This window comes from Tenrec ecaudatus, chromosome 17, assembly GCF_050624435.1.
Source record: "Tenrec ecaudatus isolate mTenEca1 chromosome 17, mTenEca1.hap1, whole genome shotgun sequence".
Lineage (NCBI taxonomy): Eukaryota > Metazoa > Chordata > Mammalia > Afrosoricida > Tenrecidae > Tenrec > Tenrec ecaudatus.
In genome coordinates, this window is record NC_134546.1 from 58669048 (window position 1) to 58677397 (window position 8350).

Below are 8350 nucleotides of genomic sequence, written 5' to 3' on the forward strand. Positions count from 1 at the left end.
CGATATGCACCAACCCCAAACTTCGCTGACAACTTGAGGCTCCCTGAATCTACCCACCTGCTTCCTTCTCCTTCAGCACTTGCTCTGCCCTAGGAAGGGATTCTGGGAGTGCCCAGGGAGGGCATGCAGGGTTTACATGTCTTCGATCGAGAGATGCTCTCAGGAATGACCAAAAGAGAATGCTCCCCAGATCTTGGGCCACTACTCCCACAGGCCTCGCCCTGGATTAGAAGGCAGGGCCACCTGTTAGATGGCTACTGGTCACCGGGACCCCACTTCCAAGGCAGCCTAGCACTGACCTTCAACTCAAGTGTGCAGCCTGTGCACAATGCCCAGTCCCAGGCCCTCCCTTCAGCCTGGAATTTGTATTATTTTCCACAAAATCCTGTGGGTAATTCTGCTTCTCAGGCCTCAAAGACAAGCTTTTCTGGGGCTCGTGGTACAGGGGAGGAAGCCCCAGGCTTAGAAAGTGGGGCTGCTAAGAGCTGGGTTCAAGACCTAAGTTGTTGGCTTCAGGAACCAGCACACAGTAAGCCTTGAGCTCCTTCTTCCTGACGTCCAGATGACAACACGCTGGCAGGGAGAATGAATGAGAAACAGCGATCCGGAGCGCCAAGCCTGGAATCCAGCAGGGCTCACGACAGGCTACTGGGACGAGGTCATTAACAGGGCCAGCGAGACCAGGGCCAAAAGCAAGTTTTGAAGGGTGCGGTAGGGGGTGTCCCCACATCAGCACACGTCCTGGAGAGGGGAGTAGTGACGGGGGGTGGGTGAGGTGGAGGGGTGGGGTGGGGGTCCTGAAAGATGTCAAGCAAAAGCTGAGACTCCATCCAGACCGAGTCTGGGTCATTGTAAGCACCCCCCACCCACTGCCCCTGGCATAACATTCGAAAAGCAAACTCACTGCCATCAAGTCGATTCTGACTCACAGTGACTCTATAGTTCTGAGTAGAACTGCCCTGGTGGGTTTCTGAGCCTATAATCTTTACAGGAACAAAAATCTTCAAGCTTCTCTCACAGAGAGGCTGGTGGGTTCAAACTGCTGACCTTGTGGTTAGCAGCCCAACTTCTAACCCACTACTCCACCAGAACTCCTTAGCATAGCAAACCTACTCCATTACTTTCCCCAGAGGACATTTGAGAAATGCACACAAAACCTACATCTCTGCAAATATATAAATAAACACAATTTGCACTTTAAAAAGTAAAGTAAGAAGCTCACTGCCGTCAAGCAGTTCCAGCTCATCGGGACCCTATAAAAGGTTTCCGAGGCTATAAATCATTCAGGAGCAGACAGCTTCATCTTTCTCTGTGGAGATGCTGCTGATGGATTTGAACAGCGGACCTTGTGGTGAGCAGTCCAACCCATAACCCCTGATGCCACCAGAGCTCCTGTCATGAGCAATTTTAAAAGAGGAGAAAGCTCACTGCCGTTGAGTCCATTCTGACTGGGAAACGAGGAGGCAGTGGGGACAAGTGAACACGAGGGCACACTCAATCACAGGACACTGCCAAGCTCGCCAGGGCTGCTGTCATGCCCATCCCTGTGCCACATGACCTGGGAGCAGCCCAAGGGGAAATCCAGAAGGATACCCTGCAGAAACCTCAGCTGGCAAGACGAGGTTTGCCCACTGTAACATGTCCAGGCTAACCCCACAGTCGGTGCGAAACTGCAGGGTGATGGGTGTGGGCCGGAAGGGCTAGGACACCCTTCAAGCTGGCAAACTTTCCATGGGTAGACACAGTTGGGGGGAGGACAAGACCATCAAGAGAAGGGGTGAGTGGACTGAGAGGTGTCAGGCAAGGAATGTTGGGCAGGTCCTAGATCAATGAAACAGATACAACTGCTGTTTTAAGAGCCCAGAGGAAGAATGACTTTGGCTCAGCCACATGTTCCCAGCACTTTCACATCTCTGCTCAGGGTCTTCTCTGCCCACACTCCCTCCTCCCACGCCCCCCCCCATCCCCTCGACCCCCTCCTTGAGCTCCAGAGTCCCACGGCGTTGCTAGCACCATCCAAGAAGAACAAGTCTCCTCATTCCCGTCTCCTGGACACTTAGCACCTCCCTCTTTACAGGTGAACAGTGATTTTTTCACTTGCTTTTCTCCCAAATGTCAAGTTACCATCTCACTCTCCTGTCAGCTTCTTGAGGCCGGGGGTCGTCTTATTCATAGTCTAAGCCCCAGCGCATAATCACAGGCCCTGGCACACAGCAGTTGCTCCAAATGCTCAGGTCCACAGGACAAACTGAAGTAGAGTGGAATGCAGGGAGCCATCTCCAGTCCTTGAGAGGCATGATGTGATGGAATCAGAATGTGAGGAATATCTGCCTGTCAGCATGACAGAAGATGGATGTAAATGCACAAAGCAACATGTGGCGAAGAGTCAATGAGGGGCAATAAGTAATTTGGATGAGGTTTAAGGTGGGGACACAGGAGCCAGAGACTGGGAATAACTCGCTGCGTTACTGATTTTCAGATGAATATCTCTATGTATACAGCGGGCAGGGATAGAGGTTCTGGGGCTACCCAAGAAATTGAGTTCCCAGCAACCCGGAGAGAAGTGAAGCCATAGACAAAACAGGGGGTGGGGGGAGCCAAGGAAGAACAGTGCAATACACCCCCCTCTCTCCCTAGGAGCTTCCTAATAAACAGACTCCATTCCAGGTGCTCCCATGGGTGATGGAGTCCAAATGCTCCTTAGGGCTTCCTTGGCTGTAATATTTATATAGGCCAAATCCCAGGCCTTTCTTCCATGGGTGGATTTGAACCAACAACCTTTAGGTTAATGCTGACACCACCCAGAGCCCTCACTAGGACAACGGATTATAATGCCAACAAGCAATTCTAAATCAAAGACTTCTGAGTCAAAATCTCTAATCTTGCTTTTACTTACAAATTCTGGGCTGTACTTTTTTTTTTCTTTTCCTAACATCCAGTTAAAAGCAGAGCAGAGGAGATTGGCATAAAGATAAGACCATACTTAAGATAAAATTACTGGTGCCCTGCCCAGTGCTGGACATGCAGAAGACCTGGGGCGCCAGCCCTCCCAACAAGAAAGCCGTCAATCAACTTGCACATTCCGTGTGGGCTCCAGTATTCTGATCACCCGCATTTATACCACAGGCCAAGACCTCTGGGAAATCCCTGCTCCTGGCCTGCAAAGGTTTATAGGAAAGTCCCCGGGCTCCCATCTGCTTCCTTGCATTAACTTAAAGGCCAGGGTTTTATTTTCTAAACTATGGTGCCAACACAAAACTAAAGGAATCGAGTAAAGCCGTATGTAAATTATAATTTTACAATGTTTGTTTCTTTGCATGCTTAGACCTATGAGGCCCTACTGAGCCCACCACCACCACCACCTCCTAAAGCCGAAGACGTAAATAAACAGGTTGAACAAGTTGTGTGAACTTCGAAAATCATTGAACTTTTCTGTGGGTGCCTTCACGTCGTCAAATGAGGTTTGGACAAGATGACTCCTGAATTTCTTCTGGGGTTTTTAGATCTCTCACTTCCACTTTCATCAGGCACCCAAGAATTGCTTCAGCTACCCATATCCCTGGCTTCAGAATGACACTTTACTGCCTGGAAGTCCCAAGGATTGTTAAGGATTCTTCCTTAATCTTGATACCACATTCTTCTCCATGTAATCTTGTGTCTCTGATTGTTTGCTAGGTATACAGATTGAATTCGGCGCCCTGGTGGCGTCATAGTTACATGTTAGGCTATTAACCACGAGGCTAGCAGTTCAAAACCACCAGCCAGCTCCACAGGAGAAAACACAAGGCTTTCTAGTCCTGTAAAGAGTTACAGTCTGGGAAACCAACAGGGGCAGTTCTACCCTGTCCTATAGGGTCACTGTGAGTCAGAATGGACTCAATGGCAGTGAATTTGTTGTTTTGTTTTGTGTGTTTTTAAATGGAATACACACAGAGAGATTGAATAAGTATGGGGAAAGGATACAGCCCTAAAGAATAGCTTTCCTGATTTAGAACCACATAGGGACTCTGGTGGCCCAGTGGTTACACAGTGGACTGCTAACTGCAAGGTCAGCAGTTCAAAACCACCAGTAGCTCCTACTCCTGTAAAAGGTTACCCGAGACTTCAGGTTAACAGACAGCTGCCTTTTCAGCAATTCAGAGGGGCAGGTCTACCTGTCCCATAGCCTCAACCGGAGTCTGCATCCACCCAGTGGCAGTGAGTTTCGTCTTGGTTTTAAGGCGCTCTGGTGGCATCATGGGATACATATTGGACTGCTAAGTACAAGTTCGGCAGTTAGAAACCGTCAGCCGCTCCGCAGGAGAAAGATGAGGCTTTCTATTCCCGAAAAGATTTAGGGCCTTGGAAACCCATAGGGGCATTTCTACTATATTCTATAGGGTCTCTATGAGTTGGAATGGGCAGTGAATTGGGGTTTTTGTTTTTAACTTGCTGCACGCTTGGGGATCTCCAGGGAGAGACAGGAAGAGACGCAAGCACGCACCTTTAATTGAGAGTACTGGCAGCTGTGGGCGCGGTGCTCGGTACCGGCTGCTTAGATAACTCGCCAGACCTACTGACTGGGCTGCGAGGGCCTCAGAACACACTGAAATCCCCTTCCCCAGTCAGGGCTAAAGAAAGTTATTTCAAAGAAGAAAACGAAGCACATGACGTGCAGACCGCTACATCTCCAAGATGCGCTAAGGGGCTGCAGGTAGGCGCGCTGCGAGTGGGCAGCGTCCGGCCGGGAGCCAGCAGCCTTCCACCCCAGAGTCCAGGGCGCCGGGAGGCTGACGCTGGGCAGAGACGGACGCTCGACTTTGGAGAAAAACGGCGTGGCCGTGACCCCGGCCGGGGCTCCATGCGCCGCCCCAGATTCGACCCGAGTCCACGCGGCGGGGGTGCGGGGCCCACGGGGGAGCGCGAGGACGGCCGCGCCGGAGTGTCGCCGGGCTGGGCTGCAGAGGTGGGGCGCGCGCCGAGTGAGGGTGGAGGCCAGGCCGGGGCCAGACCCCCCAGGGGGACGTGGACGAGAGCCGGTACCCACCGTCCACATGGGCTGGGCGCGCGCCCTGGCTGCCCAGCCCGGAGCAGGCGCCCCCCGCGCGCCTCGGGCACACCCCCTGCGCCCCGCGCCCGCCCGCCCGCCGTCCAGCGGAGCCCCAGAGGCGCGGCGCGCGGCGGGCTGTGCTCACCTGGCGGTCGGCGTCACGGAGGAGCCGGCGGGCGCCTAGCCTCCGCCCCGCGTGGTTCCGGGCACCGGGCAGCCCCGAGCGCCGCCGCATGGACGGCCGCCGCCGCCGTCCTGCGCCCGCCCGCCTGCCCGCGCGCGCACCGGCTCCGCTCCTCCGGGCTCCTCGTCGGGCCGCGCTGGGCAGCAGCGGCTCGGGCGCGCACGGAGAGCTGGGCTCGGAGTTCGCGATCCGGACGCCCGGGTTCCCGCTCCCCGCGCCCCTCCTCCTGCCCCCCTCGCGGCCCCCCGCTGTCAGCGCGGCCGCCCCGACCGCCCCCTGGCGGTCGCCGCGGGAAGGGCCGCCCCCTATTTCACCTCTGGACTCCAGCCGGGATGGACAGGACTGCTCCCTGGGTGCCATGTGAAGAGCCTTCTAGAGAGAGGCGATGGGGGCGGGAGGAAGGGGACTCTGATGGGGAGAGGGGCCCAGGATAGGACCCTGGCGGGCAGCCGAGCAGGCTGCGCCCCCAGGGTGGACGATCCTGCATTCCACAGGACTCAGGGCCCCACTGGCGGATAGTCACTGCAGGATTGAGAAGCAGCAGCGACATGGGCACCCTTGTGTTTTGGAACCCTGGTGGTGTAGTGGTTATGCAGATAACTGCAAGGTCAAAACCACCAGCCGTTCTGTGGGAGGAAGACGGGGCTTTCTACTCCCATAAAGAGTTACAGTCTTGGAAATCCACCGGGGGCAGTTTCACCCTGTCCTATGGGGTCACTATGAGTTGACATGACTCGATGGCAGTGAGTTTGGGGCTCCTTAGTTTATGCTGCAACCGAACAGGTCTGAGGTTGAAGCAGGAATGTTGTACCAAGGCAGAGAAGCCAGTGACTTAAGGGTGGCAGAAAAGGACACATGCCCCCAGTCACATCCACTACCCTTCCTTGAACGCAAATGCAGGAGCCTGAGGATGCTCACAGCGTGAGGAGAGAGAAACCCCACTCCCTGGCAGACTGAGCAATTTAGCCTTTATTCTGGTCTTACCCACTGCTAGCACCTTGATCCTGACACACGGCGACCCTGGCCTCCTCCCTAGGGTCTCTGAGGCTGTGAATCTTGACAGGAACCTATCTTTCTTTCAGAGTGTCTGCGGAGTTCAAACTGCTGCCCTTGAGGTAAGCAGCCCAATGCTTCACCCCCTGCACCACTATAACTCCCAGTTCTGGTCTTATTCATGGTAGTGTTGTATTAAAAGACATTTCTTGCTGCTGTCAATGATTAGTCACAGCAAACTGCGATCTTTATATCTAACGGCCTCTTTTTACTCAGGGGAAATTTTGTTTCGAAAAGGACTTGACCCAAGTTATGCAGGAAATTTCCTAGAGCCCAGCTTCTTGACTCCCACATTCTTTACACGCAAACCCAAGTGTTTAAGAGCTCTTAGGAAATCGAATGACTGTGAGAACGGGCCTTCACTCGCCCAGTAGAGGGACCTTATGCATTTGAAGAGTGCCCAGACCCAGGTAACCTGCTGACCTCTTGTTGCCTTCACACTGATTCTGACCCTTGGCAAGAGTAAAGAACTACTTTATAGGCTTTCCAGGATTGTGAATCTTTACAGAAGGCTGGTGGGTTTGAACCACTGACCTAACAACTGCGCCACCAGAGGTTTCTTCCAGCCACAGATGGTGTCCCTACATCTGCGTCAGCCTGTTTGTTCCTCACCGCCGCCTTCAGGAGTTGTTTGGAAAGCCCGTGCAGGTGCTCGCTCACCTGTGACAAGGACGGTGGTGGCAGTACACCAGCTCCCTGCCTTAGGGCCAGGGCGTACCACGGTGGGTACAGTGTGCTTTGTGGAAACTGAATGGAGAGCAATTGGGGAACATCGCCCCTGGGGAGGAAATCTAACAAAAGGGAAGATGGCAACCCAAGAGATTAGACACAAAGAAAGAGAACCAGTGTTGCCTTTGCCAGTTACTGGCCAGGAGCCTGGGCCGAGCTAGTTCTGACTGATCCAAAGCACCTCAGATAGGATGGGATAACACTTGATCAAACAGATGTTGATTAGAGACACCTGGTGTGAATGGACTTCAGCAACTCCGGAGTGTCACATGCCACATGGATCCAGGTGAAGCAGATGTAGCTGCCAATGGTGGGGAAGGCGCTGGGGTGGGTGCTGCAGCCTTTCAATGTCCATGGGGGCGCCATGGGTCAGAGACACCAACAAACTACCAGCTGCCACCAAATAAAAACTCATTGCCATTCTAGACTGGATTCTGACTTAGAGCGACTCTAGAGAGGGTAGAATGGCCCTTGGGGGGTTCTGAGGCTGTAACTCAGGAGTAAAAAGCTTCCACTTTCTCCCCCAGGGTCGCTGGTGGCTGGCTGCCCAGTATGTAGCCCGTAACCCCAGCAGGGCCCGCTCCAGGAAGGTCTGACCAGTTGAAGCCATTCGGAACGAATGAGCCTTTTTCAAACTGGATTGGTTACTGATTCATTTAAGAGACATGTATTCTGTACCAAGTTTAGCCTTGGCGCAAAGGAGATAAAGGTGAAATGCAGAAAACCCTGCCTGCCTCAAAGAAGCTCACAGTAAGGTCAAGAAGATGAAAAAAGTCTCATCAGAAAACCAGATGAGCCATGCTGACTAACTGAGGAGCCCTGGTGGCATAGTGGGTGGCAAGCGTCAAAGTCAGCAGTTGTTAACCCCTCACCCCGCCCTCCATCACCACCACCAGCGCACCATGGCAGGCTTTCCACTCCTGTGAAGTCTCAGTCTCAGAAGCCTACAGAAGCGATTCTGCTCGGGCCCATGAGTCAGAACTGACTTCGTGGCACTGTTTGCTTTGTTAAAGCTGAGAGATGTGTGGCAGTATCTGGATACTTGTTGGAACGATTCCTATGTCGATGGTGTCTGGGACGACTTCCTGTAGCATGTTCTCTTGTCAGGAGGGGTGAGATGGAAACAAGGCTCTGGAGCAAATAATATGAAGTGGTTCTCTTTTTAGAACTTTTTTATTTTGAGTTGATTTTAGGCCTATGGACAGATTGCAGGAGTAGCACATTCTTTTATATTGTTTACCCCTCTTCCCTTAATGCTTAATACCTTTTATAACGGAAGGAAACGAATTACGGATCAAATTGATCCAGTGGAGTCCCTGTGGGTGCAAATGGTTAACACAACTGTTCATTGAAAA

The 8350-nt window shown here is 53.0% G+C and overlaps 1 protein-coding gene across 1 annotated transcript in view; it reads right to left on the reverse strand.

Moving 5' to 3' along the window:
* The window catches only part of THSD4 (thrombospondin type 1 domain containing 4), a 726614-nt gene extending 721195 nt beyond the window's left edge, over window positions 1-5419 (reverse strand). The window contains exon 1 of the mRNA XM_075535168.1: window positions 5175-5419. The gene's annotated coding sequence lies outside the window, so the exon portion shown is untranslated. The remainder of the gene's footprint in view (window positions 1-5174) is intronic.
* Between the last annotated feature and the right edge of the window lie 2931 nt (window positions 5420-8350).